Source organism: Lithobates pipiens, unplaced genomic scaffold, assembly GCF_037356315.1.
Source record: "Lithobates pipiens isolate NorthernLeopardFrog02 unplaced genomic scaffold, aLitPip1_a1.2 Scaffold_18, whole genome shotgun sequence".
Lineage (NCBI taxonomy): Eukaryota > Metazoa > Chordata > Amphibia > Anura > Ranidae > Lithobates > Lithobates pipiens.
Window position 1 is genome coordinate 103745073 of NW_027507758.1, and position 15671 is coordinate 103760743.

Sequence of the window (15671 nt, forward strand, 5' to 3'; positions counted from 1 at the left end):
AATAAAAAATAAATAAAAAATAAGCAAGAGATTGTTCATTGACTGAGAAGTTTGTCTAATGGATGTCTGGCAGCAAGGTGAAATGTGTGGATGCTGTAACATGTAGCAACCCCGCAGGGCCATCGCTACATAGGGTAATCATATGTTCTTCCATAGTCTGTAACAATCTTTTAGAGCTGAAAGATTTATACATGTTACTATCTAATTTTACAATCACTGTTCCATCTCTCTAAGGCCCCTTCCACACTGGCGGGCCAGTGGATCCGCCTGCTCAGCAGGAAATCTGATCTCCGCTGAACAGGCGGATGATAGGTCTGTGTCCGCTCCACCGATACAGAGAAGACGCAGACACAGCACGCTGTTCTCTATGGGGCTGTTTGATGTAAATGAACAGCCTGCCTTTTTCCATCCGATTCTATCTGCCAGATGGATGTGGAACATATCCCCATCCATTTGTTTTTAGCAGACAGGATGGGATGTCAGCGGGTGTCAATGCTTCATAGAGAGCAATGGATGGTCTGATCGGGTCCACCTGAAAAAACTGACAGGTGGACCGGATTGGTCTGTCAGGATGAAAGCTGCCTAAGGCCTCATGCACACAAGCCGCCCGAATTTAAACAAACAAAAGAATAAACAAACTTTATACTTAATTTCTCCTGTGTGTAGATGTAAAGTTGTAAAAAAACAAACACAAAAGGGCGCCTCCATCTAGGTGTAGCGATTTATTAAAAAAGCATAAAAGACAATTAAAATGTGCTCACTGGATAAAAGTAGATCAAGGCTTGTCATAGACCCATATAGACCTCCATAGGCTACATGTTTCAGGGCAGACAGTAGGGCCTCTTTATCAAACCATAACCTATGGTTTGATAAAGGGGCCCTCCTGTCTGCCCTGAAACATGTAGCCAAATCCCCTCCACTTCCTGTCTTCACCCAGCCGAGAGTGGTGCTGTTTGGAGCCACAGCCATCTTGCCACTTCTGGAAGCTTCTGATGCTTATCAGCCTAAAGTCTGACAGCTCTGCAGCCTCATGGTGATCTCATGGAGGTCTATATATGGGTCTATGACAAGCCCTGATCTACTTTTATCCAGTAAGTGCATTTTAATGGTCTTTTATGCTTTTTTTAATAAAACACTACACCTAGATGGAGGCGCTCTTTTGTGTTTGTTTTTTTATATGTGCATTAGGAACTCAAGACCAAATTTGAGAGGAGCTGCATCCATTTCCTGATGTTCCCTACCACTCTCCTGACCTTTTTATGTGCCCCGTTTATTGACGGTTGGGTTCCAGTCAGCCCAATAGCTTATTCTTTTCCTTTAGATGTACAGTTGTACTTGTGTTTACATGCATGTAGCTGCATTAAACCAGGCTAAACAATGTCTTGTTTGCGTAAATGGTACTAGACTGAAATCAGCTAGATGCTGCAGAATATCCATATCATTATATTATTCCAGATGGGTCTAGAAATAAGCGCTAGACACATTTGAACACATGTGTATTGACACCTGCGTGCATGGGGCCTAACAATCACCAACAATTACGTAGTGCAAAGGCTTACATAAGAAGTCCAATAAATGATATCCTTCCAGATAGTCCCTTAGTCATAGGTAAATCTAAAGGTGATTGTTCAATAAGATTATAACATACCTGGCCATTTTTTGTCTTGTAACCCTAAATTCATATATATGCGGTTGCGGTTTATGCGTTTTTTTCCAGCACATTTTGTGTTTTTGAACCCATATTTTTGATGCATTTCATAGTTTCATAGTTAGTAAGGTTGAATAAAGACACCAGTCCATCCAGTTCAACCTGAGTGAGTGTCTACAATAGACCCCATCCCTGTACATTGCACACTCACATTGGTCCCTACCCTCAAGGAGCCCACAATCCAAGGTCCCCATTCATATACTAGGGCCAATTTTGGACAGAAGCCAATTAACCTACCTACATGTCTTTGGATTTATGCACGCAGTTTACATGTTTTCTTTTTTTTTTTCTCTTTAACAAATTGTGAATAGCTGGTTGTTAAGGTGTGGGCTGGGAAGCTGCTCCCCGGGTTCCCCACTGACAGCTGAATGTGAAAAAAATAACTTTCGACAATAAAAAAAATTGGGGAAAAAAGTGGGGTGGGATCCTCCCTCTATACCAGGCCCTTCAGGTCTGGTATGGATTATGAGGGAAACCCCAGGCCCAAATTTTTTTTTAAATGGCGCGCCAAAATCCATACCAGACCCTTATCCGAGCATGCAGCCCAGCAGGTCAAGAAAGGGAGGGGATGAGCAAACACCACCCCCCAATCCAAACTAGGCCACATGGCTCCCAGCAGGCTCCCGCCATCTGCCTGCTCCCCCGTCTGAAAGTTCTTAAATAACTATTGGGCGGAGGGTGGCCTGCCCCCTTGTGAAGTCGTCAGCCAGGTGCATGCTGGCCCGACAACGTCACAAGGGAGCGGGGCACCTGGTCACATTAACAGGCGACCCTGCCTCTTAGCTATTTAAGAACTATCAGATGGCGGAGCGGGCAGATGGCAGGAGTGAACCATTTTTTTTTATATTTTCGGGTCGGCGTACGGCATCATGATTGACAATGGATCTACATCGGGAAACATTGTTTTTTTATTTTTTAAATAAAGGAGTTTACACTACACCTGTTTTTGGTGAATGAGTAGGGGTATTATGAGTCCGGCGGACCTGCAGGCAAAAGCCAGTGTAACAACTGACGTACCAGTACGTCGTTTCACGAATGCGGTGGCTGGTCAGCAAGTGGTTAACATCCAGCTATTTAAAGTTTGTTATTGAAAGAAAAAACCTCTAAACGCATGTAAAAACGTATTAAAAAATGCAACACTTTGGTGCAGTTACATTGAAGTCTATTACATGCAAACCGCAAAACACACAAAAAAAATGCTTAGGTGTGAACCTAGGATTAAATCAGAATTAAATCCTGTTGTAACAAAAGAAAGATTTAAATGGCCCCTGGGAACTTTATGCCATAAGGCACTAACATGCACTGCTTACCTGTCAAACAATTCCCCTCCAGCGATCAGCTGTCACTGGTGCTTCCATCTTCTTCTGGTCTTCCTTCCGGGTTGGACTCTTATGCCCCGTACACATGACTGGAAATTCCGGCAAGCAAAAGTCCGATGTCAGCTTTTGGTCGGAAATTCCATCTGTGTGTATGCTCCATTGGACTTTTGCTGGCAGAATTCCCGCCAGCAAAAATTGAGAGCAGGTTCTCAAATTTTCGGTCGGAAAAAGTTCAGATCGTCTGTACTAATTCTGACACGCAAAATTCCTACGCATGCTCGGAAACAATTCAACGCACGCTCTAAAGCTTTGAACTTTTTTTTCTCGGATCATCGTAGTGTTGTACGTCACCGTGTTCTTGACGGTTGAAAGTTCAGAGAACTTGTGTGACCGTGTGTATGCAAGCTAAGCTTGAGCGGAATTCCGTCAGAAAAAACATCCAAGATTTTTCCGACAGACATTCCGCTTGTGAGTATGGGGGCATTAGACCAACTGACTGGCCAGGCTATGATGATGTCATTCCCGTTAATGAACACGGGAGTGACATCATCACTGCACAAAGTCATGTTGTAAATATATGCTGATCTGCGCATGCATGGCTCAATGTATAATAATGTTGATAGATAGGAAGAAGCATTTATGACAGAAGAGAGCAATAGGGTCTCTTCTGTCATAAAAATCTTACCGATCTAATAGCTTTTTTTTTTTTTTTTTTTTTTTTTTTAAGGGTTTCATTCTGCTTGAAAGCAAATTTGTCATTTGTAAGATAAGATCACTTCTCTGTAGAACAAACAGACACTACAAAGTTCTATGAACCGGTTTCTTTTTTTTAGTTGATAGGTTCAAGATGGAATAATTACAAGGTCTCTTGTTGCTTGCTGTAGCAAAGCTCCATGTTTTACTACTCTATTTTCTCTAAAATCAGGCCTTTTCAGAGTAGGGTGATGACATTTAATTATTGATAACCACACAATCTAACTCCATTCTTCATGCTAAGAGCAAGAGCTGTTGTAGGTTGGGGTGACTCACATTGTGAGATGGTAATCAGTGGTGTTATATGATTCTGTATAGCACAAATAGATCTGTTCCTCTACTGTAATGGAGTAACAGCTTTGCACATTTTACAAGAGAAGGGAAGGAAATCATTTGCCATGTGTTCCTGTTTGACAAATGCATTCTGGGATATATAAAGCTACAGCATGTCTATAAATTTGTACTGTAGCACCCTCTTCTGTTACTTCCTGGAATCCTCTTTAACAAAAATGTGATTGTATCACAATTTTTACATAAAATACATCTCACAATTAGGGATCAGTGACACTGGCAGTTGCATATTAGGGTTTTCATAATGCATGCATGGCCGCTGGTGTGCCCTGTGTACATACACTATTATTTTATTTTTTAATTATTTTTACTTTATACTCTATTAAAATTGAAGTGCAGGAATCTAAAATAATAAAAAGGAGGAAAAGCATTGGATTGGAGCTAGCAAAGTGACGTCAGCTAGCGTGGACCGCACTTCAGGCGGCAGTGAAAGATTTTATCCCATATCGCTCAAATTCATTCTCCTTGATGTAAGTGCAATTTTCTTTTCTTCAATACAGGGCACTTACACCCCCTTCCTGCCCAAGCTGATTTTCAGCTGTCGCTGTTTAAATGACAATTGCGCAGTCATGCTACACTGTACCCAAACAGAATTTTTATAATTGTTTTCCCACAAATAGAGCTTTCTTTTGGTGGTATTTGATCACCTCTGCATTTTTTATTTGTTGCTAAACAAATAAAAAAATACCAAAAATTTGGAAAAAAAAAGCTTATCTTTTGTTTCTGTTATAACATTTTGTAAATAAGTACGTTTTCTCTTTCACTGATGGGCACTGATAAGGCGGCACTGATGAGGTGGCACTGATGGGCACTGGTAGGCCGCACTGATATGCAGCACTGATGGGCATTGATAAGCGGCACTCATGGGTGGCACTGATAGGCGACACTGATGGGCACCAAAAGGTTGCATTGATGGGTACTTATGGGTGGCACTGATAGGCGGCACTGATACGTGGCACTGATGGGCACTGATATGCAGCACTGATAGATGGCATTGATAGGCATCACTGATGGCACTGGCAGGCATTGGGGATGTGCAGTGAGTTGGCATTTTTCTGGTGGTCTAGGGAGGCATACCTGGTGGTCCAGGGTGGTGGCATCCCTGGTGGTCCTGGGGGCATCCTGGTGGTACTGGGTGGGCATCTGAGGGGGGGCTGTGCTGATAAACAATCAGCAAAGACACACCCCCCCCAGTCAGGAGAGCAGCCAATTGGCTCTCCTCTACTCGCGTCTGTCAGATCAGCCAATCACTCCGCACCACCAATCGCCGCAATGCGCGTCCCCACAGGCACGCAAGAGTGGCCGTTCTGGAGGGCCATCATATGAGGCCAGCGGGCAGGAAGTGGTTAATAAACCAGCTTTATACGCATTAAAGCAGAGTTCCACCCAAAAATGGAACTTCCACTTTTCAGAATCCTTCCCCCTCCAGTGTCACATTTGGCACCTTTAAGGGGGGAGGGGGGAGCAGATACCTGTGTAATATTTACTCACACTTCCAGGCATAGATATCCGCAGTATCCACAAATATCTATGCCATATCGGGTGCCTCCTCCGTCCCCCCCGCTGTCTTCTGGGAGACACACAGGTCCCAGAAGACAGCAGGGACCAATGGGATCAGGCAGCGCGACTTGCGCATACGCAGTAGGGAACCAGGCCGTGAAGCCGCAAGGCTTCACTTCCTGATTCCCTTACCGAAGATAGCAGTGCCTCCACCCGAGAGCCGAGGGACAGATCGGCTTCGGTTGCCGCAATGGACAGGTAAGTGTCTATAGTTTAAAAGTAAGCAGCTGCAGTATTTGTGGAACTCCGCTTTAATGCAAAATGAGCATTTTACATGATCTTTTATAACCACATGATGTGATTAACGAGAGTAATGCAGCGTACACACATCCTTTTTTCCATCAGAGTTCCGCTGAAACGGACTTGCCTACACACGATCACACCAAAGTCCGTTTGTTTAGAACGCGGTGACATACAACACGTACGACGGGACTACAAAAAGGAAGTTCAGTAGCCAATAGCTGCCCTTGCATCGTTTTTGGTCTGTCGGAACAGCATACAGACAAATTGTTTTCCCGATAGGAATTGATTCGGTCGGAAAGATTTAAAACGTGTTCTATTTCTAGGTCCATCCGAATTAAAAAAAAAAAAAAAGTCAGCTGAAGCCCACACACGATCGGAATATCTGATGAAATGATTCTGACTTTTTCTGCTGTAAAGTGCCGTGTACACGGCATAAGAAGCACCATAAGCCTGGACACATTCCCTGGAGCTTGCTGACCGCTTGTCTTCAGAGGCGCTTCCATTCACATGAGATCTCTTGGTGGTGTAAGGATTAAGGTATATGTTGAAACAAAATGGTTGACCTTATGTCTTACTAATTACTTGTATTTCTCTCTGTAAAATAAGGATTCGTCATCTATTGTCACGTACTCATCAAGAAGAGGCCGCATCAGCCCTAAAAAGCAGTCTACGCCCAGAAGATTGTCTTATCAGCTGATAACACCCGGAGAATTGTCTTTACTTTGAAAATGTTGTTTTTTTTACATTTGCTGATGTTTGCCCTTTTCTGTCTATAAAAGATGTAATAAACAAGCCTCAGAGACACAGTCAGTCAGAGACAGTCAGAGTTAACGACGGACTTCTGAGCAGAAATACTGAATACTTCTGTGTCTCTTTGCTCGGATAAGAACTCTAACTAACAATTGGGAAACGGTAACATAACCTGACAAATAGGTGACTTGTTGAGGTCACACCTAACATTTCTGGCGCCGCGAATAGGGACTCGCTGAAGAAACTACAAGAGGCGAACGAACATAAGGACGGAACAAAGAGGCTGGGCACATCAAAGAACCACAGACAAATCCTGCGCAGGTAAGAAAAGCTTTATTTTCTTATAAACTCTGTGCTTCTTAGATTTGTGCCCACCTGATCTGTCTGAATTGTTCTTCAGGTAAACACCAACCTCTGTAGTAAGTGGGTCTTGAACTTAATATTTTGGCTTATGTTACCGTTGTTTCTTGTCTGTCTACTTGTCATCTGTCTGTTGTGAATGAGATAAGCCCTGTTTGTATGGTGTGAATTGAAACATATATCATCCCAATGGGTAACGGAATGCGCCCTTAACTCGTAAGAGTACTTTGGGGGTCCGACACTTAAGTTTGATATACGCTTTTTGATTCATGAGCCTAAAAACGGGTTGAAAGTATAAGTCCTGACTGCCTCAATAAAGCAGGAATAAGAAACGAATGCTGAGAGATTCCATGGTAATGGGACGGGAATAAAGGTCTCCACAAAGTCCCGGAGACCTAGTCATATGTGTTTGGCCACCAAAAGGGAATGCTTGTATATGTTGTAGCCGTCAGTCTGGTCATAATATTTGTCAGTTGGCTAGCATATAAGGTAATTCGATTTCAGAAATCTCATCCAGGAGAGGTTTTTAGTATTTTGGCACCCTAGGAGGAGAAGGCAACGAGACACTTAGTAAGTGATCCAAACGCCACCTAGGCAGGACTGTCAAAATGGGCCAGACACATGGTAAACCCCAGGAGGAATCTCAGAAATGTTATGCTGTTAAAGACATAATTACAATGTTGTATGGGAAGGATAAGGCACAGGGCACAAATAGGATTCTCAAGAAATTGGGGATGGATGGAGAAAATGGGCTAAGTGTAGAAGGTTGGGAAGAAATAAAGAAAGACAGACAGGGAGAGATATTGCAGAACGGATGGGTATCACAAATACAATGTTTAATTAAGGTTTCCAACAGGGCTAAAGAGGAGGGATGGGAGTATTGTCAGGAAAAGGGTGGATGGGATATGAAGGTCCGACACAAAAGTCTTCCTTCTGCTCCCGGCGATAGGGTAAATACGGGAGGTACTCCACCTCCTTATAACACTACCACACCAGGTAATGAAAGACCAAAACTTTATCCTTCCTTAAGAGGAAGAGGATGGGTATGCCGAGTATGCGGTACCCAGAACACAGACTGGGCACAGGAATGTGTACATTGCGGCGCTCAAAGACCAGAGCCCCTAGCTCCAGTCCATAGTCGGACTAGGATAATACAAGTAAATAATCCAAATGCGGGTCAAGCAGGACAGCCACCTACAGTGACCCGACAAGTCGTTCTGAGGACATGGACACCTTGGTCGGCTGACACTCTTATGGCATTAATACAGAATGCTCCTGATCCCGTAGCAAAACCTGCCGCATTCTGTAGATTCGTGACACAATTACTAGACACACATGAAGCAACTTGGCAAGATGGGGAAGATTTGTGTAGACATAAAATGACACTAACGATGTTTAATCAATTTATGAATGAAATTGCTCCACATAGACCACAAGGGGATCCAGCGGCAGATCCACCAGGAGTACATCCCCGTCATATAGACTCTAGACCCCTGTTTATTGCTCAGTTACGAGAATTTTGCCAAGGGAAACAGCAGGAAAGGGGTTCGACAGCGCCCATAAAACAGGCCCCAGGTCAGACTGTTACAGAATTTTACCTCAACATGGAAAGCATGATGGCTGACGAAGGTCTAGATTTAGCCTTACCCGTCACCATTAGGGCTTTCAATCGACAGTTTATGGAAGGACTAGTACCCCAAATAGGTGACAAACTGAAGGCATGTACTCCCGAATGGAGAGCCATACGGGACAGAGGAACATTGTTGCAGAAAGCACAAGGCATAGAGGCTGATTTAGCAGAAACTAAACCCAGAAGGACACCGGGAGTTAACACTGTTGCCCGGGTCAATGAAGGAGGGAATTCCTCCCGTAAACCTCTTACCTGTTATTACTGCAACAAGGTGGGACATATAAAAAGAGACTGTAGGAAAAGGATAAAAGACGAACAGGAAGGAAACACGGACAGAGACACGAGGGACTACAGACAGAGGCGTACCAATGATAGGGACGATCCGACCGCATGACTTGCCCCAGTCCTAGCTGAATCAGAGAACAAAATGCTCCACATGTTGATGAAGGTGGAAGGTAAACATATTCCTTGTTTGGTTGACACAGGAGCGTCACGCAGTCTGTTGTCTGATTCAGTAGTCCCTCCACACATGACGTCCCGTGACACCATACCCATAAGTGGTTATGACGGTCTTTTGACTGATGCCCCACTGACTAAACCTTAAAAAGTAAAAATAGGGAGAATGGCTACCGCCTGACACTTGTGTATTGTTGCAATATGTAGATGACCTATTGTTATGTTGTCCGGATAACGATACTTGTTTAAAAGCCACTCTATCATTGTTACAATTCCTGGCTGAAAAAGGGTGCAAGGTGAATAGAACTAAGTTACAGGTATGTCAGAAAAAGGTTGTCTTTTTGGGCCACTGTATATCCCAGGGTACTCGACATCTCACTGAAGACCGAGTCCAGGCCATAAGACAAATGAATATCCCACGCAACTTTAAGCAACTTCGTATGTTTCTGGGAATGGTATCATATTGTAGACAATGGATACCACATGCCAGTTCTATGATGCAGCCATTATATGATTGCTTGAAAATAGTACCCTATGTACTCACAGAAGCAGGTCATGAATCTTTTAGCACCTTAAAAAGGTTACTAATTTCGGCACCTGCGATCGGGATCCCTGACTATACCAAAACATTTCATTTGTACATTGCTGAAATCACGGGACACGCAACAGGGGTGTTGACACAACAACACATCAAACAAAGGCCGGTAGCATACTTCTCGGCGGCTCTCGATCCTGTCTCTAGAGGATCACCGTCCTGTGTACGAGCAGTTGCAGCAGTGTCAATTATCATTGACAAATCCTCAGAAATTGTCTTAGACAATCCTGTAGTGGTACATACCACACATGACATACACGCCATCTTATCACAGGTCCAACCAAAACACATATCAATGGCAAGGCAGCTGCGTCTACAATGCACCTTGCTCCTACCCCCCAATGTTACCTTTCAGCGATGCACTTCTTTTAACTTAGCACAGCTTTTACCATTACAGACAGATTTGACAGGGGGGAGTAATGATGATAATGGTGTAGACACAGCACAAGATACTCAGGATTCTGACACACTTTCATTTCATGACATAACATCTGATGAACACGATTGTTTTCAACTTATGGAACAAGAAACCACGGGGTTCCCACATGTCACAGACATACCCATTGCAAATGCAGAACACACACTGTACATAGATGGTAGTAGATTTGCCGATGACAAAGGTAAATATCACACAGGTTATGCTGTGGTAACGGACACACAGGTAATTGAGGCAAAGTCACTACCAGCACACATGTCGGCACAAGAAGCGGAACTAACCGCTCTAGAGAAAGCCCTAGAACACTTAGAGGGACAAGAAGGGAACATTTACACTGATTCCGCATACGCCTACGGTGTTGCACATGATTATGGCCACATATGGAAAGCTAGAGGTTACCTTACAGCAGCAGGCACACCTGTTAAACATGGTGAAGGAATCAAAAGAGTCCTGAACAATCTTCAAAAGGTTATAAGAGTAGCCATCATGAAGATAGCGGCACACACGAGCGCAAAAACAACTGAGGCAAAAGGAAACGCATTTGCAGATTTAACTGCAAAGAAGGCAGCTCTAGGGGAAGTAAGCCCTGAGACCTTAGCCACGGTACAGGTGAGTATGCCCGAAACCACATGGCAGCAGCTAATGGAACTACAGGAACAAGCAGGGGCTATTGAGAAGGACCGTTGGGTTAAGGAGGGAGCTGCACCAGGCCTTGACAATGTATGGAGAGAAGGAGACAAAATATGTCTACCCGGTTCTCTATACCCAGCAATGGCAGCGGCTGTTCACTTACCCACTCATGTCAGCTCCAATTCTATGTATAGGATTGTAAGCCAAGGATGGCTAGCCCCTGGATTCAGTAGTACTGCAAGGAACTACTGTGCTGCATGCCAAATCTGTCTGATTAATAACCCAGGACAGAGAGTGAAAACCCCACGTAAACATCAGGTCCGGGCCCAATATCCCTTTCAGAGACTGCAGATTGACTACATACAAATGCCTAAGAGCGGCCCCTTTGAATTTGTTCTCGTGTGCATCTGCCTATTTTTCAGGCTGGTCCGAAAGTTATCCTGTGAAATCAGCTACGGCAAAAGCCACCGCCAAGAAACTGATTACTGAGCTGATACCTAGGTTTGGTCTCCCAGAAACAATAGAATCAGATAGGGGGACACATTTCACGGGAGAAATAATGCAAAATGTGATGGCAATGTTAGGGGTTCAACAAAGTTTTCATACTTCTTACCACCCACAGAGTTCAGGATCAGTAGAAAGAGTAAATGGTACAATCAAGCTGAAAATACAAAAAGCTATGCAGGAGTTGAACAAACCATGGCCTGAGTGCCTAGCTTTAGCTTTGTTCTCTATTAGGTACACCCCAACAGGAAAAACAGGGTTATCCCCATATGAAATACTGTTTGGAAGTGCACCTAGATTAGGTTTATATTTTCCTCAAAGTATGCAATTACAATGTGATAGTTTAACTACGTATGTAATACAGTTGCAACAGCGTCTGACTAAAATCCACAAGAGTGTGTATTCTTCTCTTCCAGACCCTAATTCTGTCACAGGTACACACAATCTACAACCAGGAGACTATGTGTATGTAAAGAAACATACCAGAAAGACACTGGAACCAAGGTTTGAAGGTCCTTTCCAGGTGCTATTGATTACAGCAACCTCAGTGAAATTGGAAGGGAAACCTACCTGGATCCACGCTTCTCATTGTAAAAAGGAGCCAGTTGGCAAATGACAACATGTATCTTTTTATTGTTTCAGTAATTCTGGCTAATAGTTTGGTTACCTCACAGAATAAAATATACAAGGATGAAGGATTTTCTAAAAAAAATGTTATTACTGAAGTTTAAATATGCTTATGCCCAGAAGTCAGGATATGAGAAATGTTGGATTTGTAGCAAATTACACCCCAGCACAGCAAGTATACCACTGATGGCAGTTCCTATAAACTATACTGATCTTGCTAACAGTAGCATTAACATAATTAGAACAAATACCAGTGAGACAGTAATGTTTAAGTCAAATGGTCTCGCCTTTTTCCCTGATTGGTGTTTCAGCTTAGGGAACACAACGGGAGGAAATGGAGAATGCCAAGACAGCAAGTTTAATTTGTCCATTGTCGTATTAAATGGAAGCTTCTATCCCAGTAATTCCAGCACACACCAGACATTATCTGACTTCCTCACTAACATTGTGGATAATAATGTTAGGTGGTTAGTATCCAACTTATCCCTCTATGGATACACCTCTCGTTATAGAAATGATATCAGTTCAAGATCAGTAGCTCTAGGAAATAATATATATATCTGTTGTGAGGATAAATGTTATACTTGGATACCTAGAAGAGCTCAGGGATGGTGCTACCTCGCAAGTTTAGTACCAGTAATGGGAGTAGTAGGTGATGAACGAGGTGATCACCTATTAGAAGCTAGCATGCACCCTAGATATCCCCTCAGGTATCGTAGTAAAAGAGAAATATTCCTGAAGAAGGACATGGCATGGGCTTGGTTCCCGTCCTGGACAGGATGGGGTATAGACTTAATGAAAAGACTAAATAACTATACAGGAATTATTAATGATGTTTTGGAGAAAAACTCTGATGACATTACTAAGTTAAATCTGGAGACCAGAGCCATCAGACAACAATTAGAATTACATGAATTAGCAATTGAAAGTATGAGTGCAGCACTGACAGGACTCTGTGAAACTACTGAGGACTATGAGTGCTGTACTTGGATACATAATACCAGTATTGAGGTACCTGACTATTATGACATCATTGCACAACACCGTACGGAAGTAAAGAATTTACAAGAGAAGGCCCGAAATATTGGTCGCGACTGGGATCCGTTTGGTGGAACTTTTAGTTTCTCAGGGTTATTCTCTTGGGTTAAGAAGGCAGCAATGACGATTATAGTGGTGCTCTTATTCGTATTTTTCTTTTATGCATGCTTTAAACTGCTCATATGCTTTTGCAAGAAAGCCAAGGTAAATGATGCGGAAAAGATGGAACTTTTGTGAAGATAGGTAGATTTAGTTTCTTGACATCACCCATCTGTCAGAAAAGCCACTCTTCCTGAATTTTAGATGTTGGTACTGTCCAGGGGGATGGGTGTATACCCCTCTGACAACTCGCGGTCAGGGAGAGTACTCTGGATATAGGCCGACTAGAACTTGTTCAGGTGGACCCAGGGCAAGAGGGAGGGGTGATGTCAAAGGGGGAAATGTAAGGATTAAGGTATATGTTGAAACAAAATGGTTGACCTTATGTCTTACTAATTACTTGTATTTCTCTCTGTAAAATAAGGATTCGTCATCTATTGTCACGTACTCATCAAGAAGAGGCCGCATCAGCCCTAAAAAGCAGTCTACGCCCAGAAGATTGTCTTATCAGCTGATAACACCCGGAGAATTGTCTTTACTTTGAAAATGTTGTTTTTTTTACATTTGCTGATGTTTGCCCTTTTCTGTCTATAAAAGATGTAATAAACAAGCCTCAGAGACACAGTCAGTCAGAGACAGTCAGAGTTAACGACGGACTTCTGAGCAGAAATACTGAATACTTCTGTGTCTCTTTGCTCGGATAAGAACTCTAACTAACAATTGGGAAACGGTAACATAACCTGACAAATAGGTGACTTGTTGAGGTCACACCTAACAGTGGGGTTATTTGATTTGGTAAGCAGCCAATTTTTACATATAGAGCACAGCGGTGACACATTTTCCATTGTGGATTATTTCAGCTGCACCACAGTTTGTTGTATTTGCATGTGGGAAAAGTTGGAGTATCATCTTTTCACTAAACACATTGAATTGTGGAGCTGTGGCCTATTTATTAACTTTTTGCACCATTTATTATTTGTTATTTTTTGTGAACAGATCGTGGATATTTATGCAAAAAATTTTTTTTGGTGTAATTCACTTGATACACCGCTCTAGGTATCAAGAGTTTCACCTATCCAGTGACACTTTGCCATTTGAACATTCACTATCGTTTGATTCTTCTTGCTACACATTGTTTATTGCATCTCTTACCTAATTATTTTTAGGACAATACTCCAGTCAAAAACAATGCATCTTATTTATTTTACAATATAAATTCACCTAGATGGCTGCAGCATCAATCCGAGCCACAGCTGTATCCCACCTCTATTAAGCTGAGAACTGATCGGTCAAACACCGCTTATTACTCAGTTCTCTGGTCCACTCTGAGGACAGAGAGGTGACTGTCATCCACTGGCTCACTGCTCTGTCCCTTTAGCGCTCACTGGAGTGCCGGACTGTGGAGGGGTCGGGAGTGGGTGGCTCAGGCTCTCATCGGTGTGTTGAGAGGCTGAGCCAATTATACAAATAAATGTGGCGCTCAAAACAGTGATAAATAAAAAAAATCTATTCATATATGTAGTCCAATCTTTGAAAAACTGTCCAAAATGCATGAAAGTACAAAAAAGGTGCAAACATATCTCCAACTCTCAGATTCAAAAAAGTGCATATGCAAAAAAAGTATTAAATATAAATTGATAGAAGTGCAGCAATCAAGTGTAGGAACAATATTAAATCTAATAACATGTAGTCACACTTGCTTCCACCATCCGCAATCCACCAAAAGTCTGCCCCTGCCTCTCACCTCAAAGACCGGCTACACCTGGTTCACAGGAGTGCAGAAGTATGTGGACTCATATGAACCATAGGAGAAGTATGGCCAAAGGTCTTGTATGTGTAGCATGCTATGCAAAAATGCAACATGTCTTCGTATTTTTAGTGCACACCAATGCAGTAGGTTGGTGTGAACTCAAGTAACAGGACACAAAGAAATTGCCTTGTCTATGCATTAGGACTGCATTTGGCAATGCTGCCCAATGGGGCTGGTGTGAACATTGCCTAAAGATTTAGGGAACTAACAAAGCCTGAGCACCAAAATAAGAAAATCGTTACCTTAATGCAGTGTTTCTCAATTCCAGTCCTCATGGCCCACTAACAGGTCACGTTTTCAGGATTTCCCTCAGATGAAACAGCTGGGGTTTTTACTAAGGCAGTGAAACTGATCAAATCACCTGTGCAAAATAATGGAAATCCTGAAAACATGACCTGTTAGTGGGCCATGAGGACTGGAATTGAGAAACACTGCCTTAATGGGACCTGAGAAGAGAATTGTTACCAAAAGACAGCATAACTATGCAACAAATAACAATGGTAATACACTAATGAACAAAATGCACAAACAGTATTTAAAGCTGAAGTTTAGGAATGATTTTTTTTTTTGTTGCCATAGTTATATTGGTTTAGTCACGACTGCTACAGTCATAAGAGAAGTCTTCTGGTTCCTGTGCCGCGCAGCTGCCATCCTGCATAGTAACCATAGGGGGTTGCTAGCTCAGCATTACTGCCATTAACAGAACACTGTGAAGTGTTTTCAGTGAATACAAGGTGTTTTCTGATTAGACTAGGTGCCAAAGAACCCTATGCATTCATTGAAAAAACACAAAGCTTTATCT